Genomic DNA, 12,757 nt, shown 5'->3' on the forward strand with positions numbered 1-12,757 from the left:
GGTCTATCAGGGCAGCACAAGTATGAGATGGGGACAACTTCGGTCTGCGATCCATCCTTCGATATAAGGATTCTTTGCATTCAGGCCCGAGCCCTGGGCCAGGTGCCCCTGGGCACATCCTTTGGCCATTTTCCCTGGGAAAGAAAACTCACCAGTCCAGGTTCCTGATGTCAGTTTGTAGGGCTCCCTTGGGTCTATCAGGGCAGCACAAGTTTGAGGTGGGGACAATTTTGGTCTGTGATCCACGCTTCGATTGAGGGATTCTTTACAGTCAGGCCCGAGTCCAGGGCCAGGGGCTCCTGGGCACATCCTTTGGCCATTTTCCCTGGGAAAGAAAATTCACCAGTCCAGGTTGCTAATGTCAGTTTGTAGGGCTCCCTTGGATCTATCAGGGCAGCACAACTTTGAGGAGGGGACAACTTCAGTCTGGGGTCCATCCTTCGATATAAGGATTCTTTGCAGTCAGGTCCGAGCCCAGTGCCAGGGGCCCCTGGGCACATCCTTTGGCCATTTTCCCTGGGAAAGAAAACTCACCAGTCCAGGTTGCTGAGGTCAGTTTGTAGGGCTCCCTTGGGTCTATCAGGGCAGCACAACTTTGAGGAGGGGACAACTTCGGTTGGGGGTCCAAACTTCGATATAAGGATTCTCTGCAGTCAGGTCCCAGCCCAGGGCCGGGGGTCCCTGGGCACATCCTTTGGCCATTTTCCCTGGGAAAGAAAATTCACCTGTCCAGGTTGCTGATGTCAGTTTGTAGGGCTCCCTTGGGTCTATCTGGGCAGCAGAAATTTGAGGAGCGGACAATTTTGGTCTGCGATCCATCCTTCGATATATGGATTCTTTGCAGTCAGGTCCCAGCCCTGCTCTTGGGGCTCCTGGGAACATCCTTTGGCCATTTTCCCTGGGAAAGAAAACTCACCAGTCCAGGTTGCTGATATCAGTTTGTAGGGCTCCCTTGGGTCTATCAGGGCAGCACAAGTATGAGATGGGGACAACTTCGGTCTGTGATCCATCCTTCGATATAAGGATTCTTTGCATTCAGGCCCGAGCCCAGTGCCAGGGGCCCCTGGGCACATCCTTTGGCCATTTTCCCTGGGAAAGAAAACTCACCATTCCAGGTTCCTGATGTCAGTTTGTAGGGCTCCCTTGGGTCTATCAGGGCAGCACAAGTATGAGATGGGGACAACTTCGGTCTGCGATCCATCCTTCGATACAAGGATTCTTTGCATTCAGGCCCGAGCCCAGGGCCAGGGGCCCCTGGGCACATCCTTTGGCCATTTTCCCTGGGAAAGAAAACTCACCAGTCCAGGTTCCTGATGTCAGTTTGTAGGGCTCCCTTGGGTCTATCAGGGCAGCACAAGTTTGAGGTGGGGACAATTTTGGTCTGTGATCCACCCTTCGATAGAGGGATTCTTTACAGTCAGGCCCGAGCCCAGGGTCAGGGGCCCCTGGGCATATCCTTTGGCCATTTTCCCTGGGAAAGAAAACTCACCAGTCCAGGTTGCTGATGTCAGTTTGTAGGGCTTCCTTGTTTCTCTCAGGGCAGCACAACTTTGAGGATGGGACAACTTCGGTCTGGGGTCCATCCTTCGATATAAGGATTTTTTGCATTCAGGTCGGAGCCCAGTGCCAGGGGCCCCTGGGCACATCCTTTGGCCATTTTCCCTGGGAAAGAAAACTCACCAGTCCAGGTTGCTGATGTCAGTTTGTAGGGCTCCCTTGGGTCTCTCAGGGCAGCACAACTTTGAGGAGGGGACAACTTCGGTCTGTGATCCATTGTTCGATATAAGGATTCTTTGCAGTCAGGTCCCAGCCCGGGGTCAGGGGCCCCTGGGCACATCCTTTGGCCATTTTCCCTGGGAAAGAAAACTCACTAGTCCAGGTTGCTGATGTCAGTTTGTAGGGCTCCCTTGGGTCTATCAGGGCAGCACAACTTTGAGGAGGGGACAACTTTGGTCTGCGAACCATCCTTCGATATAAGGATTCTTTGCAGTCAGGCCCCAGCCCGTTGCCAGGGGCCCCTGGGCAACTCCTTTGGCCATTTTCCCTGGGAAAGAAAACTCACCAGTCCAGGTTGCTGATGTCAGTTTGTAGGGCTCCCTTGGGTCTCTCAGGGCAGCACAACTTTGAGGAGGGGACAACTTTGGTCTGTGATCCATTCTTAGATATAAGGATTCTTCGCAGTCAGGCCCCAGCCCGGGGTCAGGGGCCCCTGGGCACATCCTTTGGCCATTTTCCCTGGGAAAGAAAACTCACCAGTCCAGGTTGCTGATGTCAGTTTGTAGGGCTCCCTTGGGTCTATCAGGGCAGCACAACTTTGAGGAGGGGACAACTTCGGTCTGCGATCCATCCTTCGATATAAGGATTCTTTGCATTCAGGCCCGAGCCCAGGGTCAGGGGCCCCTGGGCACATCCTTTGGCCATTTTCCCTGGGAAAGAAAACTCACCAGTCCAGGTTCCTGATGTCAGTTTGTAGGGCTCCCTTGGGTCTATCAGGGCAGCACAAGTTTGAGGTGGGGATAATTTTGGTCTGTGATCCACCCTTCGATAGAGGGATTCTTTACAGTCAGGCCCGAGTCCAGGGCCAGGGGCCCCTGGGCACATCCTTTGGCCATTTTCCCTGGGAAAGAAAACTCACCAGTCCAGGTTGCTGATATCAGTTTGTAGGGCTCCCTTGGGTCTATCAGGGCAGCACAAGTATGAGATGGGGACAACTTCGGTCTGCGATCCATCCTTCGATATAAGGATTCTTTGCATTCAGGCCCGAGCCCAGTGCCAGGGGCCCCTGGGCACATCCTTTGGCCATTTTCCCTGGGAAAGAAAACTCACCATTCCAGGTTCCTGATGTCAGTTTGTAGGGCTCCCTTGGGTCTCTCAGGGCAGCACAAGTATGAGATGGGGACAACTTCGGTCTGCGATCCATCCTTCGATACAAGGATTCTTTGCATTCAGGCCCGAGCCCAGGGCCAGGGGCCCCTGGGCACATCCTTTGGCCATTTTCCCTGGGAAAGAAAACTCACCAGTCCAGGTTGCTGATGTCAGTTTGTAGGGCTCCCTTGGGTCTATCAGGGCAGCACAAGTTTGAGGTGGGGACAATTTTGGTCTGTGATCCACCCTTCGATAGATGGATTCTTTACAGTCAGGCCCGAGCCCAGGGTCAGGGGCCCCTGGGCATATCCTTTGGCCATTTTCCCTGGGAAAGAAAACTCACCAGTCCAGGTTGCTGATGTCAGTTTGTAGGGCTCCCTTGGGTCTCTCAGGGCAGCACAACTTTGAGGAGGGGACAACTTCGGTCTGGGGTCCATCCTTCGATATAAGGATTCTTTGCAGTCAGGTCCCAGCCCTGCTCTTGGGGCTCCTGGGAACATCCTTTGGCCATTTTCCCTGGGAAAGAAAACTCACCAGTCCAGGTTGCTGATGTCAGTTTGTAGGGCTCCCTTGGGTCTCTCAGGGCAGCACAACTTTGAGGAGGGGACAACTTTGGTCTGTGATCCATTCTTAGATATAAGGATTCTTCGCAGTCAGGCCCCAGCCCGGGGTCAGGGGCCCCTGGGCACATCCTTTGGCCATTTTCCCTGGGAAAGAAAACTCACCAGTCCAGGTTGCTGATGTCAGTTTGTAGGGCTCCCTTGGGTCTATCTGGGCAGCAGAAATTTGAGGAGCGGACAATTTTGGTCTGCGATCCATCCTTCGATATATGGATTCTTTGCAGTCAGGTCCCAGCCCTGCTCTTGGGGCTCCTGGGAACATCCTTTGGCCATTTTCCCTGGGAAAGAAAACTCACCAGTCCAGGTTGCTGATGTCAGTTTGTAGGGCTCCCTTGGGTCTCTCAGGGCAGCACAACTTTAGGGAGGGGACCACTTCAGTCTGTGATCCATCCTTCGATATAAGGATTTTTTGCATTCAGGCCCCAGCCCAGGGCCAGGGGCCCCTGGGCACATCCTTTGGCCATTTTCCCTGGGAAAGAAAACTCACCAGTCCAGGTTGCTGATATCAGTTTGTAGGGCTCCCTTGGGTCTATCAGGGCAGCACAAGTATGAGATGGGGACAACTTCGGTCTGCGATCCACCCTTCGATATAAGGATTCTTTGCATTCAGGCCCGAGCCCAGTGCCAGAGGCCCCTGGGCACATCCTTTGGCCATTTTCCCTGGGAAAGAAAACTCACCAGTCCAGGTTCCTGATGTCAGTTTGTAGGGCTCCCTTGGGTCTATCAGGGCAGCACAAGTATGAGATGGGGACAATTTCGGTCTGCGATCCATCCTTCGATATAAGGATTCTTTGCATTCAGGCCCGAGCCCAGGGCCAGGTGCCCCTGGGCACATCCTTTGGCCATTTTCCCTGGGAAAGAAAACTCACCAGTCCAGGTTCCTGATGTCAGTTTGTAGGGCTCCCTTGGGTCTATCAGGGCAGCACAAGTTTGAGGTGGGGACAATTTTGGTCTGTGATCCACGCTTCGATTGAGGGATTCTTTACAGTCAGGCCCGAGTCCACGGCCAGGGGCTCCTGGGCACATCCTTTGGCCATTTTCCCTGGGAAAGAAAATTCACCAGTCCAGGTTGCTAATGTCAGTTTGTAGGGCTCCCTTGGGTCTATCAGGGCAGCACAACTTTGAGGAGGGGACAACTTCAGTCTGGGGTCCATCCTTCGATATAAGGATTCTTTGCAGTCAGGTCCAAGCCCAGTGCCAGGGGACGCTGGGCACATCCTTTGGCCATTTTCCCTGGGAAAGAAAACTCACCAGTCCAGGTTGCTGATGTCAGTTTGTAGGGCTCCCTTGGGTCTCTCAGGGCAGCACAACTTTGAGGAGGGGACAACTTTGGTCTGTGATCCATTCTTCGATATAAGGATTCTTCGCAGTCAGGTCCCAGCCCGGGGTCAGGGGCCCCTGGGCACATCCTTTGGCCATTTTCCCTGGGAAATAAAACTCACCAGTCCAGGTTGCTGATGTCAGTTTGTAGGGCTCCCTTGGGTCTCTCAGGGCAGCACAACTTTGAGGAGGGGACAACTTCGGTCTGGGGTCCATCCTTCGATATAAGGATTTTTTGCAGTCAGGTGCCAGCCCAGTGCGAGGGGCCCCTGGGCACATCCTTTGGCCATTTTCCCTGGGAAAGAAAACTCACCAGTCCAGGTTGCTGATGTCAGTTTGTAGGGCTCCCTTGGGTCTATATGCGAAGTAGAAATTTGAGGAGGGGACAACTTCGGTCTGTGATCCATTCTTCGATATAAGGATTCTTCGCAGTAAGGCCCCAGCCTGGGGTCAGGGGACCCTGGGCACATCCTTTGGCCACTTTCCCTGGGAAAGAAAACTCACTAGTCCAGGTTGCAGATGTCAGTTTGTAGGGCTCCCTTGGGTCTATCAGGGCAGCACAACTTTGAGGAGGGGACAACTTTGGTCTGTGAAGCATCCTTCAGTATAAGGATTCTTTGCAGTCAGGCCCCAGCCCATTGCCAGGGGCCCCTGGGCACATCCTTTGGCCATTTTCCCTGGGAAAGAAAACTCACCAGTCCAGGTTCCTGATGTCAATTTGTAGGGCTCCCTTGGGTCTCTCAGGGCAGCACAACTTTGAGGAGGGGACAACTTCGGTCTGTGATCCATTGTTCGATATAAGGATTCTTTGCAGTCAGGTCCCAGCCTGGGGTCAGGGGCCCCTGGGCACATCCTTTGGCCATTTTCCCTGGGAAAGAAAACTCACTAGTCCAGGTTGCTGATGTCAGTTTGTAGGGCTCCCTTGGGTCTATCAGGGCAGCACGACTTTGAGGAGGGGACAACTTTGGTCTGCGAACCGTCCTTCGATATAAGGATTCTTTGCAGTCAGGCCCCAGCCCAGGGCCAGGGGCCCCTGGGCACATCCTTTGGCCATTTTCCCTGGGAAAGAAAACTCACCAGTCCAGGTTGCTGATGTCAGTTTGTAGGGCTCCCTTGGGTCTCTCAGGGCAGCACAACTTTGAGGAGGGGACAACTTTGGTCTGTGATCCATTCTTAGATATAAGGATTCTTCGCAGTCAGGCCCCAGCCCGGGGTCAGGGGCCCCTGGGCACATCCTTTGGCCATTTTCCCTGGGAAAGAAAACTCACCAGTCCAGGTTGCTGATGTCAGTTTGTAGGGCTCCCTTGGGTCTATCTGGGCAGCAGAAATTTGAGGAGCGGACAATTTTGGTCTGCGATCCATCCTTCGATATATGGATTCTTTGCAGTCAGGTCCCAGCCCTGCTCTTGGGGCTCCTGGGAACATCCTTTGGCCATTTTCCCTGGGAAAGAAAACTCACCAGTCCAGGTTGCTGATGTCAGTTTGTAGGGCTCCCTTGGGTCTCTCAGGGCAGCACAACTTTAGGGAGGGGACCACTTCAGTCTGTGATCCATCCTTCGATATAAGGATTTTTTTCATTCAGGCCCCAGCCCAGGGCCAGGGGCCCCTGGGCACATCCTTTGGCCATTTTCCCTGGGAAAGAAAACTCACCAGTCCAGGTTGCTGATATCAGTTTGTAGGGCTCCCTTGGGTCTATCAGGGCAGCACAACTTTGAGGAGGGGACAACTTTGGTCTGCGAAGCATCCTTCAATATAAGGATTCTTTGCAGTCAGGCCCCAGCCCGTTGCCAGGGGTCCCTGGGCACATCCTTTGGCCATTTTCCCTGGGAAAGAAAACTCACCAGTCCAGGTTGCTGATGTCAGTTTGTAGGGCTCCCTTGGGTCTCTCAGGGCAGCACAACTTTGAGGAGGGGACAACTTCGGTTGGGGGTCCATTCTTCGATATAAGGATTCTTTGCAGTCAGGCCCCATCCCAGTCCCAGGGGCCCCTGGGCACATCCTTTGGCCATTTTCCCTGGGAAAGAAAACTCACCAGTCCAGGTTGCTGATGTCAGTTTGTAGGGCTCCCTTGGGTCTATCTGGGCAGCAGAAATTTGAGGAGCGGACAATTTTGGTCTGCGATCCATCCTTCGATATATGGATTCTTTGCAGTCAGGTCCCAGCCCTGCTATTGGGGCTCCTGGGCACATCCTTTGGCCATTTTCCCTGGGAAAGAAAACTCACCAGTCCAGGTTGCTGATGTCAGTTTGTAGGGCTCCCTTGGGTCTCTCAGGGCAGCACAACTTTAGGGAGGGGACCACTTCAGTCTGTGATCCATCCTTCGATATAAGGATTTTTTGCATTCAGGCCCCAGCCCAGGGCCAGGGGCCCCTGGGCACATCCTTTGGCCATTTTCCCTGGGAAAGAAAACTCACCAGTCCAGGTTGCTGAGGTCAGTTTGTAGGGCTCCCTTGGGTCTATCAGGGCAGCACAAGTATGAGATGGGGACAACTTCGGTCTGCGATCCATCCTTCGATATATGGATTCTTTGCAGTCAGGCCCCAGCCCATTGCCAGGGGCCCCTGGGCACATCCTTTGGCCATTTTCCCTGGGAAAGAAAACTCACCAGTCCAGGTTGCTGATGTCAGTTTGTAGGGCTCCCTTGGGTCTATCAGGGCAGCACAACTTTGAGGAGGGGACAACTTTGGTCTGTGATCCATTCTTCGATATAAGGATTCTTCGCAGTCAGGCCCCAGCCCGGGGTCAGGGGACCCTGGGCACATCCTTTGGCCATTTTCCCTGGGAAAGAAAACTCACCAGTCCAGGTTGCTGATGTCAGTTTGTAGGGCTCTCTTGGGTCTATCAGGGCAGCACAACTTTGAGGAGGGGACAACTTCGGTCTGGGGTCCATCCTTCGATATAAGGATTTTTTGCAGTCAGGTGCCAGCCCAGTGCCAGGGGCCCCTGGGCACATCCTTTGGCCATTTTCCCTGGGAAAGAAAACCCACCAGTCCAGGCTGCTGATGTCAGTTTGTAGGGCTCCCTTGGGTCTATCAGGGCAGCACAACTTTGAGGAGGGGACAACTTCGGTATGGGGTCCATCCTTCGATATAATGATTCTTTGCTGTCAGGTCCCAGCCCTGCTCTTGGGGCTCCTGGGAACATCCTTTGGCCATTTTCCCTGGGAAAGAAAACTCACTAGTCCAGGTTGCAGATGTCAGTTTGTAGGGCTCCCTTGGGTCTCTCAGGGCAGCACAACTTTGAGGAGGGGACAACTTTGGTCTGCGAAGCATCCTTCAATATAAGGATTCTTTGCAGTCAGGCCCCAGCCCATTGCCAGGGGCCCCTGGGCACATCCTTTGGCCATTTTCCCTGGGAAAGAAAACTCACCAGCCCAGGTTGCTGATGTCAGTTTGTAGGGCTCCCTTGGGTCTCTCAGGGCAGCACAACTTTGAGGAGGGGACAACTTTGGTCTGTGATCCATTCTTCGATATAAGGATTCTTCGCAGTCAGGCCCCAGCCCGGGGTCAGGGGACCCTGGGCACATCCTTTGGCCATTTTCCCTGGGAAAGAAAACTCACCAGTCCAGGTTGCTGATGTCAGTTTGTAGGGCTCTCTTGGGTCTATCAGGGCAGCATAACTTTGAGGAGGGGACAACTTCGGTCTGGGGTCCATCCTTCGATATAAGGATTTTTTGCAGTCAGGTGCCAGCCCAGTGCCAGGGGCCCCTGGGCACATCCTTTGGCCATTTTCCCTGGGAAAGAAAACTCACCAGTCCAGGTTCCTGATGTCAGTTTGTAGGGCTCCCTTGGGTCTATCAGGGCAGCACAACTTTGAGGAGGGGACAACTTCGGTATGGGGTCCATCCTTCGATATAATGATTCTTTGCCGTCAGGTCCCAGCCCTGCTCTTGGGGCTCCTGGTAACATCCTTTGGCCATTTTCCCTGGGAAAGAAAACTCACCAGTCCAGGTTGCTGATGTCAGTTTGTAGGGCTCCCTTGGGTCTCTCAGGGCAGCACAACTTTGAGGAGGGGACAACTTTGGTCTGCGAACCATCCTTCGATATAAGGATTCTTTGCATTCAGGCCCGAGCCCAGGGTCAGGGGCCCCTGGGCACATCCTTTGGCCATTTTCCCTGGGAAAGAAAACTCACCAGTCCAGGTTGCTGATGTCAGTTTGTAGGGCTCCCTTGGGTCTATCAGGGCAGCACAAGTATGAGATGGGGACAACTTCGGTCTGCGATCCATCCTTCGATATAAGGATTCTTTGCATTCAGGCCCGAGCCCAGGGCCAGGTGCCCCTGGGCACATCCTTTGGCCATTTTCCCTGGGAAAGAAAACTCACCAGTCCAGGTTCCTGATGTCAGTTTGTAGGGCTCCCTTGGGTCTATCAGGGCAGCACAAGTTTGAGGTGGGGATAATTTTGGTCTGTGATCCACCCTTCGATAGAGGGATTCTTTACAGTCAGGCCCGAGTCCAGGGCCAGGGGCCCCTGGGCACATCCTTTGGCCATTTTCCCTGGGAAAGAAAACTCACCAGTCCAGGTTGCTGATATCAGTTTGTAGGGCTCCCTTGGGTCTATCAGGGCAGCACAAGTATGAGATGGGGACAACTTCGGTCTGCGATCCATCCTTCGATATAAGGATTCTTTGCATTCAGGCCCCAGCCCAGTGCCAGGGGCCCCTGGGCACATCCTTTGGCCATTTTCCCTGGGAAAGAAAACTCACCATTCCAGGTTCCTGATGTCAGCTTGTAGGGCTCCCTTGGGTCTATCAGGGCAGCACAAGTATGAGATGGGGACAACTTCGGTCTGCGATCCATCCTTCGATACAAGGATTCTTTGCATTCAGGCCCGAGCCCAGGGCCAGGGGCCCCTGGGCACATCCTTTGGCCATTTTCCCTGGGAAAGAAAACTCACCAGTCCAGGTTGCTGATGTCAGTTTGTAGGGCTCCCTTGGGTCTATCAGGGCAGCACAAGTTTGAGGTGGGGACAATTTTGGTCTGTGATCTACCCTTCGATAGATGGATTCTTTACAGTCAGGCCCGAGCCCAGGGTCAGGGGCCCCTGGGCATATCCTTTGGCCATTTTCCCTGGGAAAGAAAACTCACCAGTCCAGGTTGCTGATGTCAGTTTGTAGGGCTTCCTTGTTTCTCTCAGGGCAGCACAATTTTGAGGATGGGACAACTTCGGTCTGGGGTCCATCCTTCGATATAAGGATTTTTTGCATTCAGGTCGGAGCCCAGCGCCAGGGGCCCCTGGGCACATCCTTTGGCCATTTTCCCTGGGAAAGAAAACTCACCAGTCCAGGTTGCTGATGTCAATTTGTAGGGCTCCCTTGGGTCTCTCAGGGCAGCACAACTGTGAGGAGGGGACAACTTTGGTCTGTGATCCATTCTTCGATATAAGGATTCTTCGCAGTCAGGTCCCAGCCCGGGGTCAGGGGCCCCTGGGCACATCCTTTGGCCATTTTCCCTGGGAAATAAAACTCACCAGTCCAGGTTGCTGATGTCAGTTTGTAGGGCTCCCTTGGGTCTCTCAGGGCAGCACAACTTTGAGGAGGGGACAACTTCGGTCTGGGGTCCATCCTTCGATATAAGGATTCTTTGCAGTCAGGTCCCAGCCCTGCTCTTGGGGCTCCTGGGCACATCCTTTGGCCATTTTCCCTGGGAAAGAAAACTCACCAGTCCAGGTTGCTGAGGTCAGTTTGTAGGGCTCCCTTGGGTCTATATGGGAAGTAGAAATTTGAGGAGGGGACAACTTCGGTCTGTGATCCATTCTTCGATATAAGGATTCTTCGCAGTAAGGCCCCAGCCCGGGGTCAGGGGACCCTGGGCACATCCTTTGGCCATTTTCCCTGGGAAAGAAAACTCACTAGTCCAGGTTGCAGATGTCAGTTTGTAGGGCTCCCTTGGGTCTATCAGGGCAGCACAACTTTGAGGAGGGGACAACTTTGGTCTGCGAAGCATCCTTCAATATAAGGATTCTTTGCAGTCAGGCCCCAGCCCATTGCCAGGGGCCCCTGGGCACATCCTTTGGCCATTTTCCCTGGGAAAGAAAACTCACCAGTCCAGGTTGCTGATGTCAGTTTGTAGGGCTCCCTTGGGTCTATCAGGGCAGCACAACTTTGAGGAGGGGACAACTTCGGTTGGGGGTACAAACTTCGATATAAGGATTCTCTGCAGTCAGGCCCCAGCCCAGGGCCAGGGGCCCCTGGGCACATCCTTTGGCCATTTTCCCTGGGAAAGAAAACTCACCAGTCCAGGTTGCTGATGTCAGTTTGTAGGGCTCCCTTGGGTCTATCTGGGCAGCAGAAATTTGAGGAGCGGACAATTTTGGTCTGCGATCCATCCTTCGATATATGGATTCTTTGCAGTCAGGTCCCAGCCCTGCTCTTGGGGCTCCTGGGAACATCCTTTGGCCATTTTCCCTGGGAAAGAAAACTCACCAGTCCAGGTTGCTGATATCAGTTTGTAGGGCTCCCTTGGGTCTATCAGGGCAGCACAACTTTGAGGAGGGGACAACTTTGGTCTGCGAAGCATCCTTCAATATAAGGATTCTTGGCAGTCAGGCCCCAGCCCGTTGCCAGGGGCCCCTGGGCACATCCTTTGGCCATTTTCCCTGGGAAATAAAACTCACCAGTCCAGGTTGCTGATGTCAGTTTGTAGGGCTCCCTTGGGTCTCTCAGGGCAGCACAACTTTGAGGAGGGGACAACTTCGGTCTGGGGTCCATTCTTCGATATAAGGATTCTTTGCAGTCAGGCCCCATCCCAGTCCCAGGGGCCCCTGGGCACATCCTTTGGCCATTTTCCCTGGGAAAGAAAACTCACCAATCCAGGTTGCTGATGTCAGTTTGTAGGGCTCCCTTGGGTCTATCTGGGCAGCAGAAATTTGAGGAGCGGACAATTTTGGTCTGCGATCCATCCTTCGATATATGGATTCTTTGCAGTCAGGTCCCAGCCCTGCTATTGGGGCTCCTGGGAACATCCTTTGGCCATTTTCCCTGGGAAATAAAACTCACCAGTCCAGGTTGCTGATGTCAGTTTGTAGGGCTCCCTTGGGTCTCTCAGGGCAGCACAACTTTAGGGAGGGGACCACTTCAGTCTGTGATCCATCCTTCGATATAAGGATTTTTTGCAATCAGGCCCCAGCCCAGGGAAAGGGGCCCCTAGGCACATCCTTTGGCCATTTTCCCTGGGAAAGAAAACTCACCAGTCCAGGTTGCTGATATCAGTTTGTAGGGCTCCCTTGGGTCTATCAGGGCAGCACAAGTATGAGATGGGGACAACTTCGGTCTGCGATCCATCCTTCGATATATGGATTCTTTGCAGTCAGGCCCGAGCCCAGTGCCAGGGGCCCCTGGGCACATCCTTTGGCCATTTTCCCTGGGAAAGAAAACTCACCATTCCAGGTTCCTTATGTCAGTTTGTAGGGCTCCCTTGGGTCTATCAGGGCAGCACAAGTATGAGATGGGGACAACTTCGGTCTGGGGTCCATCCTTCGATATAAGGATTCTTCGCAGTCAGGTCCCAGCCCGGGGTCGGGGGCCCCTGGGCACATCCTTTGGCCATTTTCCCTGGGAAAGAAAACTCACCAGTCCAGGTTGCTGATGTCAGTTTGTAGGGCTCCCTTGGGTCTATCAGGGCAGCACAACTTTGAGGAGGGGACAACTTCGGTCTGGGGTCCATCCTTCGATATATGGATTCTTTGCAGTCAGGTCCCAGCCCTGCTCTTGGGGCTCCTGGGAACATCCTTTGGCCATTTTCCCTGGGAAAGAAAACTCACCAGTCCAGGTTGCTGATGTCAGTTTGTAGGGCTCCCTTGGGTCTCTCAGGGCAGCACAACTTTGAGGAGGGGACAACTTCAGTCTGCGATCCATCCTTCGATATAAGGATTCTTTGCATTCAGGCCCGAGCCCGGGGTCAGGGGACGCTGGGCACATCCTTTGGCCATTTTCCCTGGGAAAGAAAACTCA

The sequence above is a fragment of the Lonchura striata genome, chromosome W (genome assembly GCF_050655825.1).
Source record: "Lonchura striata isolate lonStrDom1 chromosome W, ASM5065582v1, whole genome shotgun sequence".
NCBI lineage: Eukaryota > Metazoa > Chordata > Aves > Passeriformes > Estrildidae > Lonchura > Lonchura striata.